Source organism: Panulirus ornatus, chromosome 70, assembly GCF_036320965.1.
Source record: "Panulirus ornatus isolate Po-2019 chromosome 70, ASM3632096v1, whole genome shotgun sequence".
Lineage (NCBI taxonomy): Eukaryota > Metazoa > Arthropoda > Malacostraca > Decapoda > Palinuridae > Panulirus > Panulirus ornatus.
The window spans coordinates 9,214,231-9,229,158 of NC_092293.1; the positions used below are offsets into that span (position 1 = coordinate 9,214,231).

The window sequence follows — 14,928 nt, forward strand, 5'->3', positions numbered from 1 at the left end:
CACCAGCAGGAGTGGATGTGTCACTGCTGGATGATTGTTGGCCTGGATGATGATGGTCAGCCACCAGCAGGAGTGGATGTGTCACTGCTGGATGATTGTTGGCCTGGATGATGATGGTCAGCCACCAGCAGGAGTGGATGTGTCACTGCTGGATGATTGTTGGCCTGGATGATGATGGTCAGCCACCAGCAGGAGTGGATGTGTCACTGCTGGATGATTGTTGGCCTGGATGATGAAGGTCAGCCACCAGCAGGAGTGGATGTGTCACTGCTGGATGATTGTTGGCCTGGATGATGAAGGTCAGTGGTGTCGGATGATGGTTTACCACAGTCATATATGTTTCGATCCTGAATACTGAAAACAAAGGCTCCGCCGGGAATCGAACCCGGATTTGCTGTTTACTAGACAGATGTGCTAACCACTACACCACGGAGCCACTTGTCAGTGGCGGAAAAATTTCTTATTTATGAGCAAACATAATTGAGGACTTAAAGAATCTGGTACAAACATAATGGTTATTGTGATAAATTATTTGTTTATGATAAATATGTGTTGTGTTGCATTATAATGGTTGTTCAGAACCAAGATCCTTAAACCTGAATCCTAAAAGATTAAAGAATAAAAAAGTTGTGAAAAACATAAACATATATATAAACAAACCACAGAATATATTTTCCTTGGGATATCTAAAAGAAAATGCAATACAAAGAGCTAGTTTAAGGCAGGAGTATTTGATCTTTTAACAAAACATTTACATCTACGTCTCTTATCTTTCGTCATCATTTCTTATGTTTACTATCAAGAAATGTCTTTTATGTAACATAAAAATTCAGTATAGGTATTTGATTAATGTTCTCCAACGACGCGTTGTATAACTCTTCGTTAGTGAAGTTCATTTCGTGTAATGGATCATGCATTACAAAGTTGTGTCTATCCACACAAGTGTTACACGTCCCAGGTAAAGATATATTCTAGAGATAGTGTATATCTAACATATATATGTGTTTTATAAATATTTATAAAAAGTTTTCCTGAGGGACAATACCTAAGACTTTCGTATTAAAGTTGATCAGTTGTAAGTGATCAAGCATTACAAAGGTGTGTCCATTACCACAGGTGCTACTGATCCCAGGTAAAGGTATTTCATCATCTTTGTATCTTTAACCTTTCTAGTTATAGATGTTTCATCCCTGATTCCATCCTCACAATGGATGTATGTGGTTTGTGTTGTCTTAACATATCATTAGTCAGTTGAAGTGGAGAACATGCTCCACAGCCTAGCCACTCTACTCTGTCTTCCACATGCTATTCAAGAGGTGTTACCGGATTCCGCCTATAAGTGTTTACACCGGGGGTAACAAGTCACCTCCGGACGGCTTCTTCTTTTTACTTTTGATGATTTGAAAAATTTATGAATCATATTTGGTTTTATGATGTCAATAAGATTGTTGGAAATTGTATATAATAATCTTTATCTGTCATTTGATGAACTTTAATTCATCAAAGATAAAGTTTATGAATATTGATTGTTTATCTCTCGTTGTTACTGATGTAAATTTTCTATCTAACAAAATACTTTCATTTGACTCATAAAGAATACTCTTAAGAAAAACGTAAATAATTTGTCATTAGTTTTCATTACACAAAATAAAAGTCTATTTTTCAAAGTTTTCTCAGTGGATGATGCTAACATTTTGAAGAGTAGAAACTCATAACTTAGAATCCTTGAACCTTGTGTTAATAATAATTACATTACTCTTCTCTAAACAATACTTTTCTACAGTGTGTAAAACCCGGATAAAAAGTCAGCAACATAGATACTGACGCAATTATCTTTATGTTATTGAAAACATTATTGATTTCTACATGTAAAACATTTATCTGCAAAATAGAAATCTTTATGTTAGATATGTTAATCTTAACGATATCACGTTACATATATTTCTGTACCTTGTGCTCCAGAAAAGTTATGAAATATTATTCATTATCACATCAAATGTTTAGCTTGCATGCGATATCCCATGTATTTTCACTAGAAGTCCAAAAGTAAAACATATTTTTGCCATATGTATTTTGTAATACATTACTAGGGTAGTAAATCCTTCGTCCATCACAATACACCGTAAGAGTATCTAAGGCTCACCCTAGCTGGGGTTTACATTGTTGAACAACGTAATGCTTTTTGATCGGTTTAGGTTTCTTAATTGTTGACTACAGGGACGAGTTTATAAGGAAGTGAGGACTTTGGGAAGGGTTTATTGATGGGTGCCGGGAGTGTGGTGATGATGATGAAGGATCAGAGAAAATATATTATGTCGGACGGAAGTCAATAGATCCTGGTGCTCGACCCAGAACCTTGACTAATCGTCTATAAGAAAGTGGTTGTTTATGTTTGGCCAAGTCCCAGCTTGGCAGGGGCTCTGGTCTTATGACACACTGTTAGCTGGCTTTATTTGTCATGTAAAGTTTTTTCATAGGTTGGATTGATAAGAACATTAAAGAATTAGAATTTCATCTAAACACATTCTAATGGAATGTATACCTACTATGTAAATTTTGAATTGATTGTATGAGCTCTATAATTCTTGTAATGGAAAACTAGTTGTCTTAATTTGTAATTGACTCCTAAAAAGAAGAAAAGGATGAATGACTTAGAGTAAGCGCCTTAGATTTGATAAATCTTTCAAGAAACAATTCTCTTCATTTTTTCTTAGTTTAGCCAACAGTGGCTTGTGTCATTATAGCAAGTCAAGCATTACTCCACCGTACAACAACTACAACATGGCTTGTGTCAGTGTGTCTGTCCCTCAGTACAGCAAGTCAAGCATTACTCCACCGTACAACAACTACAACATGGCTTGTGTCAGTGTGTCTGTCCCTCAGTATAGTACTCCACCGTACAACAACTACAAGGTCACAAATGAGGGGACAAATAACATATAGGTTGGGTCACGGAAAATGCCTAATGAGCTGAGGAAAAGGAAGGACATTACATACACTGGCTTTATCAGTGAATCATTTTGTGATGGTTGTGAAATATTGGTCATGTGTAGAAGATGGTCCTTGTACATGAATCATGCTATATATTAGTTTCACAATATGTTATAATGGTGTCTTTACCTGGTGAACTGATATGTGATATAATAAATGTGATCTGTCTTGTTCTGTACTTCTCTTTGAAAATATCAACTTTAGATTTATATCAAATTTTTCCTACATGTAATGAAATCGTGTTTGCGAGTTAAACAGAATCTTATGACATTGCAGGAAGATCTTAACAGGCTATCGTTGTACAGTGTACAATGGCCAGTGATATTCACCGTAGACATATGCAACATGTTTACACTGTGTACACATAGCAGGCAAACTACAGTATCATCTTAAGATGTGGAAATAAAACTATCAAGGCAGGAGAAGGATTTAGGTGTCATCATTAGTAGAGATGTAAAGCCAAGACAACAGTGTATTAATGTACGTAATAAGACTAACAGGCAACTTGGTGTCATGTGTTAGTAGCAAGAATGAACAGGTAATATTACAGCTATAGTTAGTCACACACCACTTACATTGTGCTGCATATATTGCTAATTATATTTGTGTACAAAAATACCTCTGATGGCATTCAGAGACGGATGATGATAATGTCATTAGAATTTCCCACATGAAGACATTAAGATAACAAGACTTACATTATCTGGAAGGACAGAGGGTGAAGGATGATATGATAGAAGGTTAGATAATCTGGTATGTTTATTGATGCGAGTTACACCTTACATTATTACCTGCAAGCACAAAATATTTATTTTCATTAATTACATATTCATATTGTCAGAGAGAATAACATAATGAGTTGTCGACCAGAGAGAGGATGAAACAGGAGCAAAATTCTATGAATTATTAGATTTATTGATCATATAATGATCGTTGAGCCAGAATCCATAATCATATATATATATTTACAACTGAGGAAAATACTTTTGTTGTTAGATTCGTCATGTGTCATGATGAAATGTATTTTTGTCTCATTGTTAGGTTGAGCAGCAGGTCTCTGCTTCACGGGTCTATGGTGTCGTTGTTAGGCTGAGCAGCAGGTCTCTGCTTCCCGGGTCTATGGTGTCGTTGTTAGGTTGAGCAGCAGGTCTCTGCTTCACGGGTCTATGGTGTCGTTGTTAGCCTCTCTAGGTGTATGTACTAGTCCTCATCTCAACCCGGCCCTGTATCTGATCTTGTCTAACAGGTAGTTTGTTGTTGAGAGATTGGCCATGTTCCTGCCTGGCACGGGACCTTATCATACGACGGTTCGCTGTGTACACAACGTCAGGGGATGTGTGTATCGTTGGATTCATTGGTTATTAACTGGTAAAGATCATTAAACCAGTATCTCTACCATACGACAAGCCATTCACATTACAATATTTGTTACATGATAACAGGAATGTACATATGTTGATAAATGTTGATGGTTATGAGTAGCAAAGGTAATTAAGCCTGAAGCCATGCCATACGTCAAACACTGAAAGTACATGAAATGTATAACAAGATGTATATAATGATGGTGGATACAGTGACAATGTACAGTTAAAGGTCATTGAGCCACAATAATGAAATAAACACTAAATACCTAAAAGCTAATGATAACTGGACACAAAAGCTGTGAATGTCTGTCTTGATTATTGATGGTTGGGGGAGGAGATGCTTATGGCAGTTGAAGGATTTTAAAATAGTTTGTTGTGTGGTGAGGAAGAGAAGGATAGGAGGAGGGTAATAGATCCTGGGTGGGGTCAACCCTGATGCTTCATTGTCAATCAAGCAAAATAAGTAAGATAATTATCGAGGAAAGATAGATTTTTATGTGTTGATTTTAACGATCAGTGACCTATGAGTAAGGTCATAAGTTTTGCTTGATTTAGAAAAGGTATAAACCGTCATGACATTAATTATTTCTTGATACTGATGACTTAACAAAATAAATCTGTTGCATTTGGACATCAATGATAAGGATATTTCAGTGTGTTTATGTTAATCTGTACTACATTTATATGTTAGTGGTGAACTTGTAGAATCTATGAAGGAATGTAATTACTTGATAATGACTTTTCTTTCAATAGAAATATGGAGGCACTGTACAAAAACGTAATTTCTAGAATGTATTTTGTTAATAATCTTAGCAACCTTAAAATTAACACAAAAACTATAGATTTATTTTATACAGCTTTTATACAGTCAGTAATCTCATTATCATTCACATGTTGGTAGGCAAACTGGAATTCAGATCAAAACATAAATAGACAAAAGTTATCAAGAACTGCATTAAATTAGGAATACCAGTTTACTACTAGAAATATACACAAAATGTTAATGAGGTAATAAATTACCTACGATGAAAAGATATTGTGTTTAGGATTATGAAGAGCAAGGAAGAAAATAGACCCAGATGAGCCAGTGTCCGGGCTCGGCCACTCCTCCATATTGTGTCCCCGGTAGCCACTTGGGCAGCAATAATGTGCGTCGACTTCCTATTGGTGGACCGCTGCTGATCGTGATTCATGATTGGTCCTCCGCGGTCCAGTGGCTACTGTGATTGGTCCTCCGTGGACCAGTGGTTACTGTGATACGTTCCTGTGGTATATTGATTAGGGCCGCAGTTGGCCGTGCTGTCTTACCTAACATAAACCTTCCTGGTACATGTATAATGGACACACGTAAAACATGTTATCTTGTCATATTTTTTCTTGAGAGAAATCTTTATAAACTTCAAAAACGGAAAGAGAAACAAAAATGTCAAAACATAAATATACTTACTCACGTGTATATTTATATTTCTACATCTAGATGAAACAGACGAATGTGTTACATATTTTGAAATGTTACTCAGGACTGAACGTATGTATATTGATAGATCTTAATAAGTGGGAGCAGTTAAGGTCAGAACTGGTAAAAGAGGCCTTCCCTTATTTACCGGTGTTTTTTTTGGCTTAGCTTAGCTCTTTAGCTTAGTGAAGCATTCCCCCATTTCCTCCCCTAAATTTCATTTGTGTTTATTTTCTGTGTTTACTCTTCTCTTTTTGTGTTTACAGACAAGTGGTTGTTGACCGGTATTTCTGGTGTTGCTGGACCACTGGTACATCTCACGAAGGTTGTTTGGACACAATTGTGCGACCATGTGAGAGGTGATGACAGCAGGAGAACTCCACCCAGCTTGGTACGTCCAGCCGGCCCTACTGTGGGGCGCTTGTCTGTCTGATCAGCTGCCTCGTATATTGTCTTAGAGAAGATGTAAGGTGTTACAAGTACCTTTTGTGTGGGGTGGTACCACACGCCACCCCAGAATCTGGGGTCTAGCCCCACTGGTATGGACTCTAGTAAGCCAACCACTCACTACTCCCGTAGTGGGTAGTGGTGATGACCGACCTACGCTGGACATTAAGTCCACAAATGCAGAATTTGTTATGTTACATGTGACCGGTTCAACGCTTCCCTCAACCCCTTCCTCATCAAGAAAGTGATTGATGGTCTGGCTCGATATTTCGCCTAAGGGCTGAGGAGTCTTATTCAAGAATTATTAACATCTTCATCCTAGCCGTAATGAACAGAAATAATTAACAGAGCTTTTATATCCCAGCTACAGTGAAGGAAATAAATACAACTGAGAGGAGATCAATTTCATACACATTGGTGGATGACTGATGGAAATTATTAAGTTCTTATTCGAATTTTGTCTTATCTTGATTTTGTTGATTTTCATTGACCAGTAAATCTTGACCTGCACAAGGTAAGGCTGCCAATAACTTTTGCACATGTCATCCAAAAACTATATCACTACACATCTTGTGCTTTATATTTTGAAACACAGAATGAAGAAGTTTGATATACCTTACTTGGGTCTGGTCATGTAGTGATGTGCTGGCTATACTTATTTGACAGTTATGTTACACATGATAGGAAAGCTGTGTGGTAAAACTGGAGGGATGAAGGAACTTTATTTAATGGAAGTGCCAGATACTTCTTGGTTCCTGTTCTCTACAGTCTGCTATATTGAAAACTATCTTGTGTTTGTTGATAAAACTTTATGAATATTTGATATTTATGTAAAAATTGGAGTGCATGAATGAATTAATATGAAATATACAATTATGAAAGAATACTTGTAAAATCTGGAGAAAATCTAAACTTTACATTTCAGAATAAAAACATTGCAGTTATATTTCTGCTTGAACATTACATTTCATTTCACATTCTATTATTTATGCCTCCTTTTCTCTATAAGTCCTCATGAATGAATGGAATGGCTACAAAAGCCAAAATGGGTTCAGAACTAATTCAGCTGATTTATGGGTAAACCATAGCAATGAGAGGAATACATATGAAAATTATTGGTTTCATGAAAGGTACAAAAAAAAAGGCAACTGCAGGTGTACATCACATAGCAAAGAGTAAGTTAAACAATGAAACAATTTACAGGATTAGTAATATTACAACCATTTTTGTTGGTGAAGCCTTAATGCAAGAATAAAATGAAGTCCAAATAATAAGAACCAAAAGTACATAATGTGTTGTGAAAACTGGTACCAGAATGAAGTAATTAAACACAAGAAGATATGTATCAGCATAAAACAGAAAATCCATGAAATGATAAAATTATTAACGGAATAATGATAGTTACACCAAAATAAATATTTCATGCAGTTTCAAGGAAAAACAAACTAGCTCAACTAAATACTTTAAACAACGTGGCAACATGAGGAAAAGAAAAAAGCTTTGGAATTGTTTTACATCTTGTACGACAATGTTACTTCAAAATAAGAGTATTCTCTTAAACAGAGTCATCTAGGGGCTCAGGGAAGCCATTCTTTTCAAATTACAGTTTGGAAACAACACCCAAATATATAAGGTCATTCCTTTCAAATTACCGTTTGGAAACAACACACAAATATGTAAGTACGACTGGAAAATTTAGGTATGCTGAACATTAATTGAAAGTATCAGGGGAGACCCATTATGAAGAAGAGCAAAGTAACTTGTCAACTTTACCTTTTACTGCAGATAATATCTGAAGAATTAATTTCAATGAGTCCTTAACTTTACAGAGATGCAGAAGTGTCTTGTTCCTCTGAAAAATATAAAGAACAAAATGGTAATCAGCAGCGTAGTTACAAGAGGATGGAGGGTAGGCCCCAGGAACCACCGACTGTTTAGGGTTTTTATGATATCCAATTCTGCCTAGCTCCTAGGTTGCCATCCAGTCAATTTGGCCGTGATAATCTTGGCAAATCTATCCCCAAGGGTCCCAAATATCTAAACGCCAGTGGTAAATAGCACCTCGACTTAACTCAAAATATCACATATTGTTTACTTGACACTTATAGAGCCTAGCTTTCATGTGGTAATCAATAAGATTTGAAAAAGAACTTTGTCTAAATACAACACAAACACTTTAAACAGCTAATGTTAGAAATGAAAAGAAAAGTACTAATCAATAATAACAAATATAAACAAACCGTAACTTTTATTCAGTCCCTTACCACCATGCATGTCTGTTCAAACAAAACAAACTGACCAAAAATAATTCTTGATGAACGTCTCGATTAACTAGAATTTCCCAAGAAACAATAACATATAAGAGAAGTTTTAGTCTGCAAACAAAACAAATACTTAAAACAGCTAACACAAAAGTAAAAAATAGATATTATAAATGATCATAAATTAAAGCCAGTAACTATCAATAGCTGTCGCTTACACTCACGACTGGATGACCCGTACCATATTTTGGTCTTCCGCTTCACGTACAAATCTTGACCTATAACAATTCTAAATTATAATTACTATAATTTTCTTTAATCATTATATTACAATTTTCTTATGTTAATAATTAGTATAACAAACACAAACAAAAACTGTAGAACTATCAGAAGACAAATTTCAGGCAGCAACTATGAACAAGCGGGAAGGTTTGATCATTTCTCTCCTGCTCCTGCCTCTCTCTCCGTCTCCCATATGGCTTTCCCATACACCAAGATGATATATATATATATCTGGCCAATTCCCTGATCAACTTTGTTAACGTAGGTTGCATAAAATATACAAAATCACTAACCTCATTACAGGTTACTATATTATAAGAAATAATTTCATAGATTTTTGTTTATTCTCCATAGATTTGAGACACTTTAAAAGCCTAGCTTGTATACTAAGATTTTCAGCCTCTGAGCGAAGCCATACAATAATCGTCCTTATCTACTCTGAGCATTGGATAGCCTCCTGATGATCAAGGTTGCTGTTTTGGTTGTCCGTTTCCCTTGTTACTGCTGCGCCTCACTGCACACCTTACATGAGTGCCTTCCACAGTATTAGGGACAGCTGCTGGGTCTCACTGTAGCTACTTCTGGGACGGTTGCCAATCTTCCTCGTATTCCCTCATGACCACAGCGCCAAACCGACTCCCGCCATCAGGCCGAAACGCACAAACATTTCTGACAAAATTGAGACAACCGCTTTCGCGTCAGTTTTGACACCAAGTGAACTTATACAATTACGCTCAAGATGCTTGGTTCTTCGTTCATGGATTGAACAGAAGCAACCAACGATGGTTGCTACTGCCCAATCCATGAAGTCCCCCCCACCACGGAAAGGTAACCAAGCTTCGGGGGGGATGGGTGTTTACCCTGACGCCAACGGAGAAACTCAATACAATATTTTTATTATAACTTTCCTTAATCTTGAAAAATGAATCAATTAGAGGGAACAATAGCCCCAGCCATATGAAGACTGGCTAACCGACTCCTTGCCCATTGTGTAGAAAGTGATTTCTTTGAGGGTTGCTTTATGGAAGGCACGGTAGCGTCGGAAGAGTTTCATTTTTTCTTTGAAGACGAAGGAAATTATCCCCGTAAATTTATGTATTTTTTTGGGCGTGATAATGTTCCCATTTTTTTTCTTTCTTTGTTTTTCAACGTCCCTATGTAGATATTATGTGCCATCCACCACTGGGAGAAAGCCAGACTTCCGCCAGATTAACGTAATCGTTGGCGGGGCGAAACTAAAGTTGTCTTGGTGTTGGTTCCTCAGTGATAACCCAAACACAAACACAAACACACCTCCAGTGTCCACTCTAGGGCCGTGTTCTCCTGCAGAACCAGCAGGAAGAAAGAACTCCGGTTCCTCACAAACTGAATCTTTTGGCACGGGGAACGTGTGTCATCTCGACACGCCTTTTAACGCCCGTACGTGGTGCGGAGTGTAGTCGGTCTGTAACGTGAGACATGTCATGTGTTATTGGTCCCAGTCGGTCTAGAACGCTGGGCCTGACATGTGTTGGGGGACCAAGTCGGTCTTGAATGGTGGGCCTGACGTGTGTTGGGGGACCAAGTCGGTCTTGAATGGTGGGCCTGACAGGTCTTGAGACCTGCCATGTCTCCCTGAAGGTGGGCCTGACAAGTGGGGTGGGCTGCATTTCCTCATGGATGGTGGGTCTGGTAGGGCGTGTGGGCTGCAGTGCCACTTGAGTGGGCGAGGTCACTTGGTCAGCATCAGTGGGACGGTGAGGTTTCACTTTTGCACAGCGACCGTTGACGGAAAGTGGTGTCACGTTGGCAAGAAGTGCCTTCTTGTAGGAGACATAGCAGGGGTACTGGATGACGGCAATCCCGCGGTGGTTCTCGTACGTGGATGCAGCCAGGATACTTCTCCGTGGTGGGGCTCACTTCGTGGTTGGTGGATGTGGCCCTCCCCACCACATGGTCACAGTGGTTGACCTATTTTGCGTCAACACATTACGAGGTCAACCTTCACCAAATCCATATGGCGTTCATACCAGCTTCACCCATATTCCATTTCCTCCAATTCCACTTCTGGGTATTCCACCTCCATATCCACACAGCCAAATTCCACTCCATCCATGACTTCCACGTCCGGGTATTCCATCAATTCCACTCCATCCATCTCTTCAACGTCTGGGTATTCCACCTCCATATCCACACAGCCAAATTCCACTCCATCCATCACTTCCACGTCTGGATATTCCACTTCCATGTCCACACAGCCATAGCCCATGTCAAATACATGGACATATTCAAATTCCATCTCCTGGACAAAGGAGGATCGTCCTACCTCCTTGGTGAACATTATTATATTGAAGTGTTCGAGGAAAGGTTGAGGGAGTTTGCAAGGCGGAGCAGAGATGTTCACTCGACAGAGGTCACAGCTCAAATGATGCTCTCGGCCCGGCTCCCGCCCTTATATAACCTGGGAACTGATCATATCCTAGCATAGCTTAATATAGAGAAGTCTAATATAGTGAAGTTAATACTTTAATACAGTCAAGTTTATTTCTCAATAGTTTAATACATGTGCCTCACAACAGTTCCTTCACCCGTACAATGTCCCGTCACAAAACACAAGGATTTTCATTATAATTCGTTTTTATCAGCAGAAATTAGATTAAAGTGACTAAAGATAAGTGGTTTAATATGTTATGTGTGTTCTCTGTCATCATAAAGATGGCCATCTACCCTGATGTGTAAAGAAAACATCAATTTTGCCGAGGCTGTGGTGAAGATAAGAACACAATGATATGATAATGTGGTCATACAATGGTGTAGTCAAGATGTTGTGTTAGAACTATGTAGTGAAGATAGGAGTGTAGTGAAAAGGAGGATTTAGTGAAAATATATATATTTCTTCACGCTGAGCCATTCCATATAGATGAATATATCTATAATCTAATTGCGGTAAATTACCATATGACTTTAACGGCACCAGCCAGCAGGAAATATGTCGGATATAGGAGTGACTGAATATTTTGTCGGGTACATAAATAATTGAATATTTGGTACAATCGATCAAAATGCTTTTTATAGGCAAATAATTTCTTATTTTTCAAATGATTTTTTCCATCTATTGGAACTGGGGTAAGTAATTAAAGATATGAAAACCGATGGAAAAGTTCAGTTTAACTCTTTTACGAATGTCTTGCTGCGTGTTTGGGAAGAGCAGTAAACTACAGGAATATATTGGTCTAATGTCCCCTGCTCGTCCAACAGCAGATATTGTATGGTCTGAGACATTATTTCTGGTGGAGGTGGATTCTCTCCGGCATTGCGTAAATCACTTCCACAAACTTGCGCCATTTTACACAAATACAGATCCGATATGATGCATTTCCCAGCTCTGTTACGTTATGGACCCTAGTCATCCTAGCCTAGCCTAGCCTAAATAAAAAGGTGTGGGATAATGTGCAGCATTTCTCCTTCATTACAAGTGATAATAAACCTAGGCTATACAGCAACCAGGAACGTCCATATTTGTCTAACTTCTCACATGTCTGTGTCATCTGTCTGCAAACATGTCGACCATTACCATGAGGGCAATTGCGACTTTTGATTTTGAATATCACACGTTTCCTCTCTGCTGTGAGATCTTCATACTTAAATAAAATGGTTGGCCGTAAGAAATATATGTCCATCGAAGGTCAACTATATGGCTCAGTTCCATCATCAGTTTCTAAGAAAACTGAAAAGGTGAGGTCCCACCGAGATTCGAACTGGAATTGCTGGATTTAGAGTCCAGAGTGCTAACGCTTACACCATGGGACCTGATAAGAAAAGATGTGATTTCATCTAAATGTTTTACATATAATCAACCAGAGGCCATTCCTCCCTCCCTGCCTGCAGGGTTCAAGGTTTTCTAGAAGGTTCTCGAAGATTCTGGGTAGGAACTGCCATTGAGAGGACGTAGTTATACGTATCATTAATGATATTGTTGTTGACTTTCTGATTTAGAAAGATAGATAGATCGATAGATCGATAGATAGATAGGTAAAAACAGATATTAGATAGATCGATAGATACGTAATGCTGTATATGTCAATTTTCACATAAATCATTGATATCTGCGTTATTCTGCAAGAAATACATGTACATGGATGTAGTGATAATATGGGTTAGGTATAAGACCAGTCGTGTTGAGATTGTAGTGAATGTGACCATTGACTTCAACCTTAATGGTGTAGTGAAGATAAAGTTGTAGTGAAGATAAATCTTGAAGTGACTCATAAGGTTGTTGTGAGTACAAGGATGCATCGTAAATGAGTACTTCCTACCTGAAAGTCAACAATTACAAAATTGATCAAGTATAACAACATCCTCGGACAACCAACTACAAACACCAACCATAGAGTGAACCTGACTGTCATCTAACGACGACCTCTCAAAGGTAATGATCTTACCAGAATCTTCGAGAACCTTCTAGAAAACCTTGAACCCTGCAGGCAGGGAGGGAGGAATGGCCTCTGGTTGATTATATGTAAAACATTTAGATGAAATCACATCTTTTCTTATCAGGTCCCATGGTGTAAGGGTTAGCACTCTGGACTCTAAATCCAGCAATCCGAGTTCGAATCTCGGTGGGACCTCATCTTTTCAGTTTTCTTCGATACTGATGATGGCCGCATTATTCTGTACGTTATATATACATTCATATATATACATAAATATGTATATATAAACATATATATGGAATAATATGGTTTTATCAATAGCCGGAGACCATTCCTCCCTCCTTGCCTGCAGAGTTCATAGTTTTCTGGAAGGTTCTAGAAGATTCTGGTGAGATAATTGCCATTGAGAGGACATTGTTATACTTCATATATCAATGATTTCATTATTGTTGACTTTCAGGTAAAGATAGATATATATATATATAGATAGATAGATAGATAGATAGATAGATAGATAGATAAATAATTAGATAGATAGATATAGAGCGATATTTAGATAGGTATATAGATAGATAAGTTTCATCAATACTGTATCTTACGCCATCTCCTGTTGCTGGACATATGTTCAACCAGCATTGGGAAAACCTCCAGTAGACCTTAATGTAAAGCAAGATAATAACAAAACCTGCAATAAAAGAATACGATCAACTCCCCAGTGCAGAAATATTGTGACCAGAAAGTCTTCTAGCAAGATGTCAGACACTTCCACGGGAATCACAAACATAACATCAAATATCTGAAAGTCAACAATAACAAAACTAATGATGATAATGAAACTATAACAAGAAAAATGATAAACATATGGAAAATAGTGCTCTAGATTATGCTTCTAGAAAACAAACTTTAACGAAAACTGTGAAAAGAAATACCCATCTGGCTGATACGACACAGTAAAAGGACCATCCCACAACCAACTCTAAACTGAACCTGACTGTCCCCTAACAACGTCCTCTCAATGGTATTTATCTTACCAGAATCTCGTAGAACTTTCCAGAAAATCAAGAACTCTGCAGGCAAGGAGGGAGGAATGGCCTCTGGCTGCTGATGATAACCACATTATTCTATATATATACTTTTACCTACAACCGAAGGTTGACCGGCCAGCCCAACTGGCTACAGAGGTTGTATCCATGAAAGAAACGGACCCACCAGCAGACGAATTCGGTTGGCAGGTTGTATCGAAGAAAAGGAAAAAGAAGGTTGCCCAACCAGCCCAACCAGAAGGGTGTAGCAAAGAAACGAAAGAAGGCTGCCCAACCAACCTGGGTTGTAGTAAGGATGGCTGCTCCACAACCCCAGGTCGTTAGGCAGACTGTAGCCATGGAAGAAAGGAAGGCTGCTCGTCCACCAGCCCAGGTACCGAGTGAGCGTGTAGCTATGCTGGCTGACCCACCAGCCCGGGTAGATAGCTACGCCCAGATGGCTATGTCGGGTGCAGCAAAGAAGCAAACCCCACAACTACTCCACGAGGTTTGAAAGCCTGCACCCAAAAAGATGAAGACGAAGGTTGCCACACTACCCAATGCACCACCACATGTCTAGAAAGGGAAAAGGTGGCCAGAATGGCTGGAGGTCCCACTCCAACAACAAAATCACCTTAGGAGCCGAGTTCCATCCATTATTGAAAATACATACATATATATATATATATATAT

The 14,928-nt window shown here is 38.4% G+C and overlaps 1 non-coding gene across 1 annotated transcript; it reads right to left on the bottom strand.

The window, feature by feature from the left end:
- Nucleotides 1–364: 364 nt before the first annotated feature.
- On the bottom strand, nucleotides 365–436 carry TRNAT-AGU (transfer RNA threonine (anticodon AGU)). The gene has a single exon. It is a non-coding gene; the product is annotated as a tRNA-Thr (tRNA).
- Nucleotides 437–14,928: the final 14,492 nt, after the last annotated feature.